Source organism: Anolis sagrei, chromosome 4 (assembly GCF_037176765.1).
Source record: "Anolis sagrei isolate rAnoSag1 chromosome 4, rAnoSag1.mat, whole genome shotgun sequence".
Classification (NCBI taxonomy): Eukaryota; Metazoa; Chordata; class Lepidosauria; order Squamata; family Dactyloidae; genus Anolis; species Anolis sagrei.
In genome coordinates this window covers 92,835,297-92,854,143 of record NC_090024.1, presented here as the reverse complement: position 1 = coordinate 92,854,143, position 18,847 = coordinate 92,835,297, and the positions used below count along the sequence as shown (strand labels likewise).

General features: G+C 38.3%; 1 long non-coding RNA gene across 1 annotated transcript in view; it reads right to left on the bottom strand.

The window, feature by feature from the left end:
- LOC137096810 (uncharacterized) overlaps positions 1-16,694 on the bottom strand; it is a 66,882-nt gene extending 50,188 nt beyond the window's left edge. The window contains exon 1 of the long non-coding RNA XR_010909739.1: positions 16,605-16,694. This is a non-coding gene — a long non-coding RNA (uncharacterized lncRNA). The remainder of the gene's footprint in view (positions 1-16,604) is intronic.
- Positions 16,695-18,847: the final 2,153 nt, after the last annotated feature.

Genomic DNA, 18,847 nt, shown 5'->3' with positions numbered 1-18,847 from the left:
TTCATCAGTGGATTTAAATTTGCATTTTAACTCTGTGTATCTTGTATGTATTTTAATAGTATTTTATTTCTTGTTTTAATGATGTTGTATCTCACCTCAAACAACAGGGGGAGGTGGGTAAAATTATCAGTATCATTATCATTTCAGCAAAGTATTTTCCCTTTCCTATTTTATTGTGTACCTGAATTACTTTCTATAGTTTAAAACACAGGTAAACAACCCCTACCAAGCAGCTCAGTATACAGCTAGACATGATAGATTAACCTGTATGACTGGATTTAAAAAAATAATTAAGAGGACTTGCGCAGAATACAATTACACAATTGGAACTATGGTGCTAAAAGGACTGGCTAGCTATTTTCCCAATGAAATCCCTAGACCAGTGGTTCTCAACCTGGGGTCCCCAGATATTTTTGGCCTACAACTCCCAGAAATCCCCAGCCAGCTTACCAGCTGTTAGGATTTCTGGGAGTTGAAGGCCAAAAACATCTGGGGACCCCAGGTTGAGAACCACTGCCCTAGACCAACTGAGATTCTTACTTGTGCATCCACATTGATGCAAAAATCAGTAAGTAAAAATACATCTTACAAATTGAATAGCAACACTTTAAAAACATCTTTATATACAAAAGGTAAAAGAAAACTCATGCACATCTTTCCCAATTCTGGAAAACAAACCCAGCACCCACAATATAAAATAAGGAAGAAAGTAAGGGATAAATGCACATTTTTTCCAGACAGAAGCTTTACAACTTAATCAGTTCAAGCAGCTCAAGAGATAGTGGTGGCTACATGAGAGTCTTCCCACCATGATCCATGGTGAATCCCCCCCCCCACTGTCACACATATTGGTGACCTCATGTGATGAGGTCCTGAATCTCCTTCTGAGTTTCTAGTCCAGATAGAGGGGAGAAGACATGAAAGTAAAGGAGCTTTCCTTTATCATTCCAAATGCAACCTTCTTTATGGGAGGATATTTATTAAAAATATAGCAAAGACATAGAAAGGATTGCTTTCCCAGTGCCACGTTGGCTGCTAAATGGGTCCCACCCCCTCGTCCTCAAAACTGGCTTGTATATGAACTTTGGGTGAAAAACATATACAATTAACTTCTTCAGGACAAATGTTGAGCTACTTACTGTAAGCAGCAAAAGTGAAAATGTCTTACTGGGATACCCTGAGCCCTGAGCCCCCTCTACACAGCTGTATAAAATCCACATTGAATTGGATTATATGGCAGTGTGGACTCTTAAGCCCTTGAGGAGTCCAAGTAGTGTCTTGTTCTAGTTTTTCTGCCCAGAATCAGTTCCAAGTAGCCCCCAAGCAGATCCTTACTGGTGGCATCACTTCTGGTGCGGTCACAGGAGGGCACCCACACATGAGTTCTCCAAAAGTGACATTATCACAAGGTTTAGCCAAGAAGCTATTGTAGCCATTTCTGGCTGTTGAAACAATGGTGGTTCTCTGAATTGCCACAGACTGAGCCTGACCCAGCTGTCCACACTTCACTAAATCCTGGGTTCAGTCCAGAGCAAATGTCATTTCCCCTTTCTCCAGATTATGCCTGGAAGTAGTGCTTTTGCTGTGAAACCAAATGAAGCATTGTCAAGGTGACTCTGCTTTATTTGGCCCTTGTAGACATGATCAGAGATACCATTTATGTTTCTTTTGCAATTCTTCTGCAGGGCAACATTGAACCATGATTCTTTCTAAGGGTGTCCACCAAGTTTACATTTTAAGCTTGTCATCTTGAGTTGACTTCTAATTTTTTTTGTCTTTGAAGCCTGTTTGCAGATCTAACATTAGTTACCCATCCATGGATTTATAAGTAAAAGAAACCTGGAGTAGAGCTAGGTCACTTTCTCATTTTTCTCATTTTTCTCCATTCCAGGACAATAATGCAGTAATTTTACTGCTGAAAGTATTCACTATAGGTTGGTTTATGTTGAGATGTACTAACAAATCTAGTCCTCTTAAACCATTTCTTCCTTGCAAATAATCTCTCTTCATGCTTCTGTTATTGTAATTGAAAATGTAATTTTGAATGATTCAGTGTAGAATAATAAAGAACTATGATGAAGGACGAAGAAGGAATGGGAAGAGTTGATGGAATAAATTCTGCAAGAGATAAGGGTGATATGAATGCGAAGAAAGTATGAGTAATAATGATGTGGTATGCACCCAAAACATTGTTTCTAACAAAAAGCTTCTTTCTGAATATCTATAACTAACCAGATTTTTTTTTTTACTTTAGCTAAGTATAGAGCTGAAGAATGCACCAAAATAATGCTTGACACAGTCATTCAAACATTTGTTGTTATATATTTTCATTTCTGGTATGAGACATATTTTTATTTCTGGTTGAGACCCTGAAGTGAATGTATTTATTTATTTACTTACTTACTTACTTACTTACTTACTACATTTATATACCGCCCTTCTCAGCCCACAGGTGACTCGGGGCAGTTTACAGTCAGTATCAAAGACACGAAATACAATTTAAAAACAATAAATTTAAATATAAAAATAATCAATTTAAAAACAATCAATTTAAAACAATCTATATCAATTAAAACATATATCAATTTGAGTCTCTTAGTTAAGTGTTATCCAATAACATGGTCGAGTTTTTCCATTTTTCTCCATGTCTGTTATATTGTGTCTGCAAACGCTTGCTCAAAGAGCCACGTTTTGACATGCTTTCAAAATGTTAAGAGGGAAGGGGCCGATCTAATATCCCTAGGGAGGGTGTTCCATAGCCAAGGGGCCACCACTGGGAAGGGTTTTCTCATAGGGTTTTCTTGGCAATGTTTATTCAAAGAAAGTATGCAATTGCCATTGCCTTCCTTTGAACATGTCCCCAACACCACAAGATAAATATGAAGATTGAAGATTTACCATGGCCAATTGGCTTAATTTACAAAGTAATCTGTTCTGGAGATTCTGGAGGAATTGTCCTAAACCAAGCTCTGAGCCTCAATTGTAGTAGATCTACTTTGAAAGGGAACATAAGCAGTAGGAGAGTGCAAATGTTCATTTTTAATTAATGTTTTTGGTATCAAATTCATTAGTTTCATGCATAAGAATCAATATTAGAAATATGTAAGGAAGGTGGGGGAATTTAAGAATCAAAACACTCCGCAATCATATTTGTTAAGATTCTGTAACATATGGTTGCCTCCCAAGGTCAGTTTAATTTTCAATATAAGTATTAAATAACTCTGGTAAAGCCAAGAGAACATAAAGGGTTTTAAAAACCAATCATTTTTCTTTGGCCCAATCGCCATAAGCAAAGGCACTGGTGGTGGGACTAGCAAAGTTAATGCATTGGAGACTGAGAACACAGCATTCTTAGAAATGACGTTTGGGAAGGTGAGGCACCCTGTGACAGAGAATGCAAAAGGCCCTGTCCTAAACTACATTTCCCAAAATGCAGAGTATGCAGTGTTTTCATTGAAATGTGTTTTGCAAATCGTTGTAGGCCAAAACACCCTGGGATCCACAGGTTGAGAAGCACTGGTCTAGATGAGGGGAAGTCATGGTGCCTCTGTATCCTGTTTTGGTCAGACCCCACCAGTGTATCTAAAATGATCTGCTGAGTTGTGTCCAAAAAGAACTCAATTTCCCTAATGTTCTTAAGTGCATTAGGGAAATTTGCACTTGCTGTAGATTTAGCTCATCAAGTGTTCTGGCATAAAGATGAACATCCCACTGCTCCTGCATGTGACTGCAACACCTTCACCCTGATCCATATACTGGTAAAATTATGCTACCAAGCAGGACTTTTTACAGTACTTTGGCCCATCACTTAAGTCCTCTTCTATGTTTTGGAGAGTTAACTGTAGTTCACACTACGTGCTGCTACACAAACACCGCTGACTATCTCCTACTGACTCTCCCCAGATGTTGTCCTAACTACAGTAACAATTGGATCAATAGAATTTACACGTCTATTAATTTAGTGATTCTATCTGTGACTAGAATTAGATTTAGATGTCTATGTTGTCTTAATTCATACAGATAGTTTAAATGTCATTTTTAAAAATATTTTATTTTACTTTGTCAATTCTTTCAGAGAGAATTTGTCTTGAAATGCAGATGATGATGATGATGGAATCAGCCCTTAACTGCACCTTTGAAACCAAATCCTATTTCTAGTCCTAAATAGCTAAATTCTCAGATTGATTTGCAATGGTGCAAGTAGCTTTATTTGTTTTAATGATATCTATCACCCTTCAGATTTTGTAATTTCTACTGTAATTACCCTTTCCTTGTGCACGTATGAATGAGTGGGAGATGGAGGAGCCTTCAAATACTGCAGTATGATTTCTCAAGCACACTAAAGAGATCAAAATAGCTGAAAGTCACTGATCACTTCACAGTAATTAGCTGGTGTTTATGGGAGTCATAAAACTGGCTTTTATGCTTGCAGTTAAAATGGTCTTGAATTAACCCCTTTCTTGTGGTCAGCAGATAATACACAGTCCCATTAAGAATGAGAAGTTCCAAGCCACAACTGTTTACTTCTACAGGAAACAGCTAGACATCAAAAAACATCTCATTACAAGGTCAGCATGAAAATCACATTATCTTTCTCCATGTGTATATATTGCTTGCTGGATGTATGTCCCCGTCAAAAAAACAAAGCAGAACAAAACAAAAAGCTACATACTTTTCATTAGGAGAAAAAAAGACAGAAAAAATATTTATTTTTAAGCAGCACATTGTATTTTAAGCTTCTTTACAAAATGGAAAATGGACTTTATTGAAGGACATAACGTAATATAGGCTCCACTAAAATACACTTCTTTGTTCATGCAGTTAGGAATATCAAGGTTATTTCAAAAGGTAACAACACCTGCTCAACAAAACTATTGAGAAGAAATTATCTGAATCAACAATCTCACCTCAGGGGATTTTTGTTTTATGTCAACACAAAAACTCAAAGTACGTTAGACACACATCTCTTGCTGAGCGTTATGAACTCTGTTGAAAGTTTTCAATTCAATGTGATACTAGAGGTTTTTTTATCTGCTAAATTATCCCAAAGACAGCTGATATTGTCCCTCTTTGTGCTGAAGGTCAACTACTCAGCCATTACAGGTTTGTCTCCTCATTTTGGTTAATAATACCAAAGGTTTACTATTAAGTATTGTTTTTGTGTCGATCTGAAATGCAAATAGAAACCATTATGTGGAAAAAATATCTTATTTGGTGGCAGATGCATATATTGATGCAACACCTCAGACTCTGTTGAATTACTGACACCCATGTTCACATGTTGTGCTATGAAATCCATTCTAAATCCTTGAGGCTATGGTTGATTTCACAGCTTGGAAAATTACTTTTTAAGCCAGTTTGTATTATTGTTAAAACAGCCATGGGTTACTTCACTACAAAAAGTAAGACTTCACCATTATACAGAAGCAACTAACCTGGGTATTTTGTAGGCTGAGAATCAATTGATTTCTAGCAGAACAGAAAGTCCTACCAGCACAGTAATGTGGGTTAATTGCTACTTGCCATTGTACATGTGGTGATCTCTGTTCTGAAATTACAGCTTCTACTCATGCATTGACATCCTAGAGCCCTAGCTGCATGAATGACAAAATTATCAAAGCATTCACACTATGGTCCAGTGTCTAAAATTTGCAAACTATTGTGTATTACTTTTCTCTTTATTCACCTAAGAGTGCTTTTTCCTTGTTCTAAAAGAAGCACAGTAATGACAACATGGGTTGAAGATTGCATGACTCCATTTGGAAAGAAATATACACTGGACTGAAAAAAACAATACAGTGTCATTCGTTATTTCATTAACACATGCGGATCTTGTTATGTGCACTTCCGACTTTCTGTCAGTATCATTAAATTATACAGGCATTTTAACAGCAGGTAAACTCAAAAGTTAAATAATTATTTGATTTAACTGTGGTACACTTCAAGAATTCACTCTGTTCAGATACATACTTATATTTGTTTACACATATACCAAGCAGATCAATACTTCTTCCCAAATGCCTTTCTTTTTAACTTGATCTACAACCTTTTCTTCATAGTTAGCTATCTACCTTTGACAAGGTAAGTCTTTTTCCTCTCCTTTTTTTTTTTTTGGTATCACAAAAGGATCGTCTTTTTATTGATCTGTCTGTATAGTAGTGATGAATGTGAAACTGACCATCATGACTCTACCATCCTGTGGTTAGAACAAAATGTAAAAAAATGATAACAGACTTACTGGATTAACTCAGTGCTCCTTCAAGTCCAGCAAATGATTTTCTATAAAGTTGATGAGGTGCTTGTAACACATGCTTACTAATCTACCTGTGTAGTTCTGGGAATTATATTAAAAATAAAATAAAACAAGCATACCTCTGCTTTTGGGAATAAGACATGACAGCAGCATGTCAATAGCAATGGAGTTCCAGTAACATCCTGCCTTAGGACTTGCAGGTTCACATACCAATGCAATTGACAGCTATAATCATCAGGCTTGTTCCCGAATCATTTTGAACTAGATTGATATCGAGGGGAACCCCCTCCCCCAAATTTAAAAAGGATCTATAGTTTTGGGATCTGTAGTTTGCTGAAGAGCATCAAGCTGTAATGGTATAAAAGGAGTTAAGTCTTGGCCAGCTTTCACAAGGACTTACAGCAACAAAAATTCCTCACTGTTAAGTCTGTGTACATGTTAATCAAAGTTTTATATATGTATTTATTAGGGCTGGGCGGTTTTGTTTCGTTAATTCGTAATTCGTTAATAATTCGTTAATTTTTTTAAATTACAAAACGATAACGAACCATTCTGGAGCATTTTTTTCAAAAAAAAACGAATTTTTAAACACGTTTTGTAAATGCTTCGTATTTCGTTATTGTATTCGTTTCGTTATTGTTCTGAGGTCGTTTCGTTATTATTTCCGCATGTCTGGGGCAAGTTTTTTGTTTAATTAGTGAAAAAAATTATAATATCACACCAACAGTCAACAACAGAGGGAGAGGGAAGCTTCAGAAGTTTTTGGAGGATTTTTGGCATATTTTGCGGTCGCGTCCGCCATTAACGAATCGATTCGTTATTGTTTCGGAAATCGATTCATTAATGTTTTGAATTTTTTTTCACATTTACGAAATTTCGTAAATATCGAACTTTTTAAAAGGAAAATTTTGTAATTATTTTAAATAACGAAACGCAACCCCCCCCAAAAAAAACGAATCGATTTTAGAAACAAATTTTTCCGTTGTTACCCAGGCCTAGTATTTATAACAAAATGTGTGGAATTCATGCCACTGAAGACATTCCCTAGCTAACCAGTAAGTGACCAGTAAATAACCAGTAAATTTGTCACCAAGCCTGAGATGGCCTTTTACCTACTTCTTGGAAAATTTCCTCCAGTTTCCTGACACATCTGCATAACATTGAGCTAGTCACCCAACAAATCTCAAGAACAGTGGAAGAACTGGTTTCCCATAGACTTTGCTTAGGCCAGGGGACAAATCTCCCCTTGGAGCAGCTGCCTGGACATCTTAATCTAATCACCCATCGTTTCACTCCATAGGTGAACCTTTGGAGGAACAAGACTATAGAAAACACTCCATTTCCTTCCCAGTTATTCTCCAGATAAAGAAACAATATTTCTGATGGACTGCACAACTATATATATATATCACTTGAAGGTGTTATGGTTCCATTTAAGCAACATCCACGCTATACAAAAGGATAATGAGACTCTTATTAGGGTTGGACAGCCTGATTCATGTTTCTTATTTTCCTGTTCTAGTCACCATTTGAGACTATTGTTCATTGAATCTCCCACCTTGCTCTCAGTGTTTGGATAGTGCCGGTTGCAGTTTCAGAAGTGAGGGAAGCCTCCTGGTTGGGTGATGAGAGACTCAGTCCCTCCTACAGGGGGAACTCCACCAATCAACACAAAGCCAGCTCTGGCTGGGCGGGCAGGAAATTTGAATGATCAATTGTTTAAGAAGTCTGTTTTTTGCTGTATATGGGATCTCTGCTTACTTTGGCAAATGATCACGGGTGAGATCTTAATCAATTGATTAATAAAATAGCTCAATGGCTTTCTTCTTCCAGCTTGGGTGAGCATTATTTCAAAATACCTGGCTTCCATTAGCTCTCCAAGCACAGACCTTCAGGGTGACCTGCTGCCTTTGCCAGCTCGATTGGCTTGGGGCCAGGCACTGGGCTTCAGGTTTCCACAAACCATGGCTTGGGTCTCACTGCCCATAGCCACCCTAAATTCCTCTATTTCAAAATGATTTGTAATATTCAGTGATCCATTTCGTATAATTTATGAAAACAGAATAGGAAGGAGGGAGCCGCAAAGCCTGGCAAAACAGATTAAGTAAGCACAATTTTATTGGTTACAAGACAGGATGGAGTTAAGCATGCAATATACCTGAGGCAGAGGTCTGCTGCAGGACTCTAGGAGAAGATGGGATTATCTTTTTCTTCCTCCCTGGCAGCAGCAGCATCTGTTCATTTCTTTTCCAAAAATTTCCTAGACTCCTCCTCCAGAGAGAGCCCAGCTGGAAATTCACTTTCCCAGCACCACTTGCATGGGGCGGGCACTAAAGAGTCCCTGAGTTTCTCTCAGAGCATGACGGGAATTAGTTTCTCTCTCTCTGTTTCTCAGCCCATATCAAGCCTTCTGATGTCTGTTCTCTGATTGGCTAAGAATGGACATGACCGCCCAGAACCCCCTTATGTGGTTTGTCTTATTAAAAAAATGTTATGGTTAAAACTTAAAATAATTCTTAAAAATCAGTAGATTGGTGAATTGTTTTGAAACTTGGCAAGCCTGCAATTGTAAATGGGATCTAAAACGGAGGTAGGTTTCATTCGGATAGGCCTGAAAATGACTGAGGATTGAGCCTTTCAAGATTCCCATTATAGCCAATGGGCCGAATCTTTGCTAAATGAAAAGCGCAACACCCCTCCCTATTCAAGGAACTTTCTGGTAAACAGAATGATGGGTTAGCTGACAATGGACCCTGAAACATCATGCATTTTGGCCAAAGATGCACATCTCTACTAATATGCACATCTCTACTAATCATCAATCTCTCCTTCAGATATTAAGCACACAATGTTCCTCTGGGTGAGTTTTGTGTATTAGAGAGAAAACACACATTTGTAAGCTGATGAACTATCTGAAGTTGGAACAGGTGTAAATTTCATTTCATTTTATCTGTGCCAAGAATTTGCTGAAATTCACATTTTTATACTCTGCAAAAACTCAGGATATACTTCATCCTCAGAAGGATCTTAGAGGTTTTAAACACATTCAGAATAAAATAAAATAGACAAATTATTCTGCCCTGAATTTGAACATTCAAGCACTATGCTCGAATTCTGCCAGTTACTTATTTTTCTGGTTCCTCTCTCCATTTATTGTTGAAGGATGCACTTACTCTATCAGTTTGCCATTTGCACAGTAGTAAAACATGCTCTCAAATTTATACCACATGGTCCCTGAGAGGCACATTTACCACTAGCTCCCTTACTGTTAATGGTGCCTCTGAATCATCTTTTGTTATAGAATCCATGTAGAACTAAATCTATTTTGCAGCATTAACATCTGAAGAATTGGGGAAAAAAATCCCACAATTTCATCTATGTATAGTTAGTTTCTCACTCTAGCCAAAACATTACTGAGGGGGAACAACTACTGGGAATACTGGGAATTTCAATGGATTTTTGTCTTCCATTTTAAACCCTTATTTTCATGCTGTCTGGAAGCACCCTAAATGACATCAAAATGTAGATATTTTGCATTACTCATTTTAAAAGACCTGGTGCATTAGGAATCATCATCACCACCACCATGATCACATTTGTTTTTTGTTGTTCTGAATTGTCATTGATTTATGATGATCCTATGAATGAAAAACCTCCAAACTCCCCTATAACCAATCAACCACCCTGTTCAGGTCAGAGACTTGGAGCCATGGCTTCCTTGTTGAGTTTATTCATAAATAGTTATTATTTTGACACTATGAACTCTTTTATATTGAGGGAAATGAAACAAGCATATCTGAAAATGGGTCTCATTTCCTTGGAAGAAATGAGTTTGGACTATTCCACATTTTCTTCAAAAAAAATCTAAGCCCAAGAATGACTTTCAAACAGTACATCAAAGAAAACAATTCATCCATAAAAACTGTCTCTCTACAACGGTGTGAGTTTTATGCCTAGTATGACCTGCTGCTTTGAAATGAAAAGCCATTTGACCTGCATATCTTCTTAATTTTAATAAAATGCTTATTGAAGGTCAAACATATTTCTTTTCTTTTCTTAAGCACTTATTCTTGAAGCCTAACTAGGAGAAATTGACACCATTTTTCAACCCCTCTCCTCTGAAAAATATCCCACATTATCTTAAAGTAGCAATGTGATTAACATTTTATAGATCAAATGGAGGTACTCCTGAACTGAATGTTAAGTATAGGGACATAGTCTTGCACTATACAGCCAACAAAATGATGCAATAGATACTGAATAGGTACGGGGAGGTGCCTTTTCATACTTCATGTAAAAACTTCATGGACGTGGAATATTTAGGCTGGATCTACACTGGCTTATTTCCCAGGATCTGATCACAGATTATCTATTTGAACTGGATTAAATGAGTCTACACTACCAGATAAGAAGATAATATGGGATAAAAAGATAATCTGGGATCAGATCCTGGGATATAGGAGAGTGTAGAAGGGGCCGTAATCTTAGCTGTGTCATTTATCTACTTCAAGTACAGACCCCATCATATGACGAAATTCTATTGTTGTAGGATGCACTGGACCTAGTTGAGCCACGGAGCCCACACCACCCATCAGATGATGCAGGTTCACTTCTAGTGGGGCTCCATGGCTCAACTGGGGTGAAAGCATCCTTCAACACTGTGTCAGCAACAAAGAGGCCTCCCCATGCTTAATTAGGAGCAATGGGGCTAGTGCGGGGGGAAGTTGCACTGCAATGCTTCCCCATGCGTGATGTGGAAGCGTTGCTGCTGGCGAGGAGGGGCACAGGGTGCCAGAATTTCCCTGCTACTCTGCCAATTCACCATGGAAGCTGGCAAATCAGAACACAGGACTAATACTTCTTACATGGGGGAGCAACGCAGAACTCCCCTATATACACATACCTTTCAGTTTGACTTGATACTGTCTATCCTGCCAACAAGAGATTCATTTACTATGTTGTTATCTTGTTGTTGAAACATTTTGCATCAGATATAGAGCAGATCTTAATTAGGAAGTAATAACAAGCTTTCAGTGCATCTACACTTCAGAAATAGTACAATTTGACATCACATTAACTGCCATGACTCAATTCTATGGAATACTGCGAGTTGTAGTTTTACAAGGTATTTAGCCTTCTCTGTCAAAGAATGCTGGTGTCTCACCAAACTACAATTCCCAGGATTTCATAGCGTTGAGCCATAGCAGTTAAAATGGTGTTAAACTGTATTTATTCTACAGTGTAGATACATCCTCTGTCTCTACTTCCAAACAGATAATTAAATCCAGAATATTCTTAAAGAACTAGTTAGCTCTTCCTGGAAAATAACTATATTTCTGCTTCTCTTCATATTGTGAGGTCTTTACATATTGATGTTTTTTTATTCTTTCATCGTTCCCTGCCCCTATAGGAAAAAGTTCATAGAAACAGTCCAAGCTTTACAAATCAAACTATCTAAATGAGAAATGGTCAACTTGTGGCCCTCCAGATGTTGTTGGACAAGACCTTCCATCATCTCTCACCAATGATTATGTTGGCTAGACTTGGGTCACATCTCTGGCACAAATCATGGAATGCTTGTGTGGAAATCCCCTTAAGGAAAGGAAGAAGGGATAATTTTGTTGAACTCTTCCTCTCCTCAGTAGTCTATTTCTATGGTTTGTATGATCCAAGGAAGCAATAAGGCAAGATAAATTATGATTTGATTGATTCCCATCTATAGGCAGGAATATTCCAACTCAACTAAAAAGACAGTGGAAATAATTTCTGGATTCAACTCAAAATTTCGAGAAAAAATAATTTCTGAAACCTAGCATTTAATGTTATAAGTAAATAAGCAAACATTTATGAATGCTTAATACAAAGTCTATGGCGTCAGCAAATTTGACTTTTCTCTCAGTGAGTTTGAAATAAGTGAGTAATTGACAGAATAGATGAAAATGAAATGCCACTCTATCTGATTAATTCAGTGATACGATTCTACCACCTTGCAAGTTCTAGATATTTTTTTCTAGAGCAGGGCTTCCTAAACTTTTTTCACTTGCGACTCCTTTCTGCCTGATTTTCGTTTTTGGGGGATACAGCTGAAACCTTTTTACAGAATCCGTTTTAAACGTTGTTGCTAACAGGTTCTTGCAAATGGATGGCATTCAGAAACTTTTTAATGGTGCCATATTTTTGTGACCCCAACACTGAGCTAGGGGGACCCCATTTGGAGCCAGGGCCTACAGTTTAAGAAGCAGCATTCTAAAACATGAAACATGAAGTCTGCCTAAACACTCTGAGAGGAAACAGAAAACAAATATGGGCAGTATTTTTAATAATGCATTTTCACATACGAGGAAAATCACACTGAATGAACTCATTACTAAAGAAAGAAGAGGAAACCCTCAGTAGTGTAGCAAAGAACCCCGAGCACACCAAACGCGAGGAAGCAAATAGTCCCCTTCATTTTTCACATCTTATAAATAAAAACATCAAGGAAAGGACATCCCTTTGACACATTGTTCATGCTCCCTAAATATTTTATTGAGGAAACAATTTATAGGAAGCTGGTAGATTCACCTCCTGCTAAACAACAGAAAGGTCAGTATAGTTACCTCTAATAAGGGCACAATCATTAATTATATATGTAGTATTTAAACGTAGTTGATGTTGTGGCCAGACTGATTCATTAATATGATTCTTTTAATTGGAAACACAGGGCTATTTGCCATGGTGGTGTGCAAAATGTACAAATTACAGAAAGTGTCATCCTTCCCCAGTGTTGGACTACATAATCCACAACCCACAATTAACACTGTAAAAGATTTTCTGGCTGTGAATGATGGGGAGTTATAGCTAATCCATCTGGAAGATTGGTGTAGGGCAGGGATCTTCAAACTTTTTAAACAGAGGGCCAGGTCACAGTCCCTCAAACTGTTAGAGGGCTGAATTATTTTTTTAAATGAATGAATTCCTATGCACATTGCATATATCTTATTTGTAGTACAAAAAACACTAAAAAAATACACTGATTAAAATGAATAACAATTTTAACTTATTAGTATTAGTATTTCAATGGGAAGTGTGGGCCTGCTTTTAGGATTGCTGTTGTTGTGTGCTTTCAAGTAGTTTCAGCTTTAGGTTGACCCTGAGCAAGGGCCGGGTAAATTACCTTGGAGGGCTGCATAAGGCCCCCGGGCCATAGTTTGACGATGCCTGGTGTAGGGCAATGGTTCTTAACCTGTGGGTTGCAGACCACCAGTGGGCTGCAAGGATGAAAATCTGGTCAGCGAGCCTTCTTCCTCTTTATTTCATTTATTTCATTTATTTTATTTCTGCTCCTGTTGCACCACCTGCCATTCATTCCCTGTCACTGACCATGGCATATGTTCTGTATCAGAAACTAGAGCTGATGTAGTTTATTCCATGCAAGTTTTTGAATTAGCACCCCAAATTGAATCTAAAGATGACCAAAAACTGATTCATAGCCCTTTTGGTACTAATGTTGGAGAGTGGTCCCTAGTCAAGTACTCCCTGGTCAAATGGTTGCTGGGCAAAGTGATCCCTGGTCAAGTGGTCCCTAATCAAAGTGGTGGCTGATCAAGTGGTCCCTGGTAAAAAAAAAAAAAAAAAGGTTGGGAACCACTAGTGTAGGGTGATATATTTCAATATCCTTTTCATATGCCATAACTAAATTTTTAGAATGATTGCTAATCTGATGGACATCCAGGTTACATAGGGAGGAATCAAACCTAAATATTCCAAAGACTTCAGATCCCATCTATTTTAGAAGTAAAGTGCATTCAGTATTTTTATGGAAGACTGCCAATAAATACTGACTGCTGAAGCCTGTATTTTGGAATATGGCAAAACCCACCTCTGAGTATTTTCTATCTAAGAAAACCCTATGGATTTCATAAATTCATAGAAGGCTTGGAAGTACGCACACATCATACTTTCTCTGAGACATTTTATGAATGTGTGGCTATGCGTTTGCTTCCCCTCAAATTCCTTAAAAGGAAGCCCGCATTTCTAGATTAAATTCAGTAAGAATTTAGGCCCTATCTATACTGCCATGTAAAATCCAAATTATTTGCTTTGAACTGGATTATATGGCGGTATAGACTCATATAATTCAGTTCAAAGCAGATAATCTGGATTATAGTTCAGTGTAGATCCAGCCATAGAGCTGTGCAGAGGCTCCTGCAAAATGTTACCAGTTTTGTGAAAGTGTTCCTCTATGTTCATTTCCCAAAATCTGTGGCCAATTGCAAAATAGTTACAAATACATCCTCTTGTACTACATGATCATAGCAAGGAAAGGTTTTAGTAACTAGTCCCTTAGGGGAGACCTATGCTTCAAGATAGTGGGATAAAATATGCTTGGACAATCCAACATAGGTGTATTCAACATTGATTTTAACTGAACCACCTTCCACACAGCTGAATAAAATCTCACATTTTCTGCTTTGGACTGGGATATATGGCAGTGTGAACTCAGATAACCCAGTTCAAAAAAGATATTGTGGGATTTTCAGTGTTGATATTCTAAGTTATATGACTGTGTGTAAGATTCCTGCCAAGTAAGTGCCTATAAATTTGCATTCTAAGACACTTCGATTTTCTAAGGCCTCTTCTACATGTTGCACCTCAGAATAGATTCACCTTGCTGAAATCACCAGAACTGCACACAGACTGAAGTCTTTGTAGTTTATTAAAAAAATAAAAGATGAAAAAGTAATGTTCTGAAGATCAATAAAACATAACACTATAAAGTAGGATTCCAAGAGGTGCCAACGAAACAAAGTCCCATGAGAACATGACAAAATCCCAAGACCATGGACACAAGGACTGTAAGATAATCCAGACAAATGAGCACAAGCTGCTTGGTTGAGCGATAAGTTGTTCTGACAAAGGTTTGTTTTCAAACACACTGCTTAATACCCTTTGGAATACATGAAAGCATTTCTTTGGCCTCTGATCTCCTTCTTGTTGGCTATTCTCACACTCCTTCGAACTCTGAATTCCAAACGGTCAGCCTGGTCTAAGATTCCTGTTTCATCAAGGTCAGGTTGCTCGTTAGTGTCAGCCTGGTTGCCTTCCTGCCTACTATCAGTCTGAGAACTATCCTCCTTTTCTGAGTCAATTTGCACCTGGCTAGTTTCAGTATCAAAAAAATCATTCCCTGCTGTGGGAAACTGAACTTGTACAGACTGTTCCTCATTGTCTACAATAGGAACATTTTCAACCTGATTGTGAACCTGAAGCCCATCATCCTCATCAGAGTCACTTTGAGACCCCATCGGAGTCACAACACTATCAGTCTGTGTCTGTGGTTCCAGCTGAGTCACAACACTACACTGCCATATAATAGAGATGATCAAAGCAAATAATCCATGTTATCTGCTTTGAACTGGATTACATGCATGAGTCTATAGGTAAAGGTAAAGGTTTTCCCCTGACATTAAGAACAGTTGTGTCCGACCCTGGGGTGTAGTGCTCATCTCCATTTCTAAGCTGAAGAGCCAGCATTGTCCATAAAGAAACCTCCAAGTTCATGTGGCCGGCATGACTGCATGGAGTGCAGTTACCTTCCCACCAGAGCGGTACCTATTGATTTACTCACACTTGCATGTTTTCAAACTGCTAGGTTGGCAGAAGCTGGGGCTGACAGTGGAAGCTCACACTGCTCCCTGGATTTGAACCTGCAACTTTTCAGTCAACAAGCTCAGCACTTTAACTCATTGGGGACTCCTACATGAGTCAATACTGCCATATAATACTGCCGGTTCAAAGCAGATAATATGAATTTTATATGGCAGTGTAGTAGGGGCCCTACAATTATGTGAAAAAAGGAAGGCTGCACAAGGCTACACACACACACACACACACACACACCTATACTCACCGTAAATCCCATGAACATAGAAACTGTGGATTGATCACAGATTTCTGATATTTTAGAAAGTGTATTAGAGAGACATCTTCCAGCACAAACATGTATCAAGATAATGAGCAGCTATGACATGCAATTTCATTCTCTCCTTTTTTAAACCCAGGATTGAAAGTATTTATTTGTTTCTTGAAAAAAAATGTAAGAGGAAACATGAATTATAGACATACTTGCCAAAAGTACCCGATATCAAGGTCACAGAGAAGTATTGGGCATAAATTGTTTTCTTTTCTTAGTAAAGCCCTGGTGTTGAAAGGTTTAGTTTCTAATCTAATACAAAAAGAAAGAACGATCTGTTTTGATCTCTCTTTTTTTTGTGGACAAAGAGCTATCTATTAGCCCCAACACTGTATACTAGGCATGGTCAGGTACTGTCGGAATCTTCGTAATTCAGAATAAAGTCAGAAAAATTACCTTTTTGAAACAATTTTGAAGTTTTTAAGAAAACCAGGAGTCCCTTTGCCCTTCTGAAGCTTTTCTCGCCATTTTCTTCTGATTCAGGAAGTGACTCGGAAGTGACTCAGCATTTGGAGGCAAACAGCTTGCATGCTGGGATGCTTGCCTCCCAGCCAATGAGGGGAGAAGTTTTAGGGAGGGAAGGGGAGGGGTTTCAGCATGGCATAAATTGCACTATATAAAAGGTAGCACATGGCTCAGAGACTCATTGTGAGCCCAGGAAGGGGAGGGGGAAGAGAAAGGGAAGGGAGCTTGTGAAGGGAGGTTGGAAGAAGAGTGGGTGGAAGAGCAGGGCAAGCGGAGAAGGGCTGGGAGCAGGGCTGTTGCCTGCCTGCCTTGCAGCCGCTTGTGTGTTGGGGAGGGGGAGAAGAGCAGGGTAGCAGAGAACCAGGACAGGAAGAAGGGCTGCTGCCTGCCTCGGCTGCCTTGCAGCCGCTTGTGTGTTTTTGCTGTTGGGGTTTGGGATGGGTGGGCGATGCATGGGTGGGTAATATTGGGGTGTGAGGTGCAGTTTTCTCAGTTTGCCTTGTGTTGCCAAATAGTCAAAATATTATCCTTCCTAAAGTTGTTAAATCAACTTCAAAAAGCCAAAAGGACCTCTCCCTGCTCTTTGTGTCCTTAGTTGCTTTGTGTTGCTGCTCAGGAGACACTAGAACCATATGGTCAAAATATTTTCCTTCCTAAAGGTGTGAGAACAACTTCAAAAAGCCGAAAATGCCTCTCCCTGCTGTTTGTGACACACTGGCAAGTTTTGTCAGGATTGGTCTAAAAATGAGGGAGAGAGAATCTCCTGAAGTTTGCCCAGTGCAATTTGCTATTTTTCGCATATTGCACAATCGCATCCGCCATTAACAGAGCTATTCGGAAATTCTGGAAAGTTCTGAATTATTTTTTTTTTGCAAAAATTCAGAATTCCTTTTTGAATTGAACCATTAGTGCCCCCTACATCCAAAAGAAGTTTTGAATCATTTTTTTATCAACCAAGTCTACTGTATATCTGTAAAAAATATCACTTGGGTTGGTGCATATGAGTGGATTGCTTATAAGAAAGAAAAATCTGGTTACTCATGAAGGCAGATAAGGTTTAAGTATTTAGCTCCTTCAACACTGCCATTTAATCCAGATTATCAAAGTAGATAATCCACATTATATGCTTTGAACTGGATTATATGAGTCTGCACTGCCTTATAATCCAGTTCAAAGAAAATAATCTTGATTTTCTATGGCAATGTAGAAAGGGCATTTGTGTGTAAGACTGAACAATTCCTTCATCTTCCTGCTTCAAATCCATATGATACTTCTTTTAAGAGACTAACATCCCACTGGTAGGAATTGCCCCCCCCCCCTCTCTCTCTCTATCTAATGGTTGTGCAAAGTTATTCTTTGTCCTCGTAAGTCAGATCAAATTCATTAAATTTGTATTCATGATGCGATATCTGACTCATGGGTATAGCCCATGCCAAAAATGCAAGAATCAAAACATACCCAATGCTTTTTCATTTTCATTCTGTAACCCTTGGAAGCCTTCTAAAGTCAATTTCAAGTTCAGCACAAGTAAGCAAAACAAAGCCAAAAAGGCTGCCATTCCTCTTTAAATTAATGGCCTCTCACCACTGGAAGAGGAAAGCAGCAGGGAGAAAACAGAGTTCACTGGGAAAGAGACTGAGAAAGCACAGAATTCTAGGAAATGTAGTTTTGGAAGGTGAGGAGCCTGTGGTAGAGAATTGAAAAGGCTCTGCCTTAAATTACATTTCCCAGAATTCCGCTCAGCATCAGAAAGCCCCAATCAGGAGGAGGGAGAGATTTGTCCCCCCGTAGCAACAGCTAGCAAGAATTACAATGAATGAATAGTTGAATCTGCAGAGAGGAGTCAATCTCTGTGTTGGCTGGGAATAAATCCCTAAATGGAAGTTCTATTGGTTAATATGAGATACATTCAATGAGATAGCTGTTGTGGCTTTTTTTTTTTAAAAAAAAAAATCAATTCTATCCATTTCAATTTTGACCATATACATGTTAAAAAATCCTCAAGATTTTTCTATTCTGAATAAAAACATGATTTTTGATAAACTTACATCAAGACTGAACAGAAATCAAATTATTTCACAATTCCTATTGGGTTTTTTTATTAAAGCATAATGTATCTTTTTCTATCTAAATCTTCTATGTGACATCATTTGCTCATGCAGACATGAAAGCAG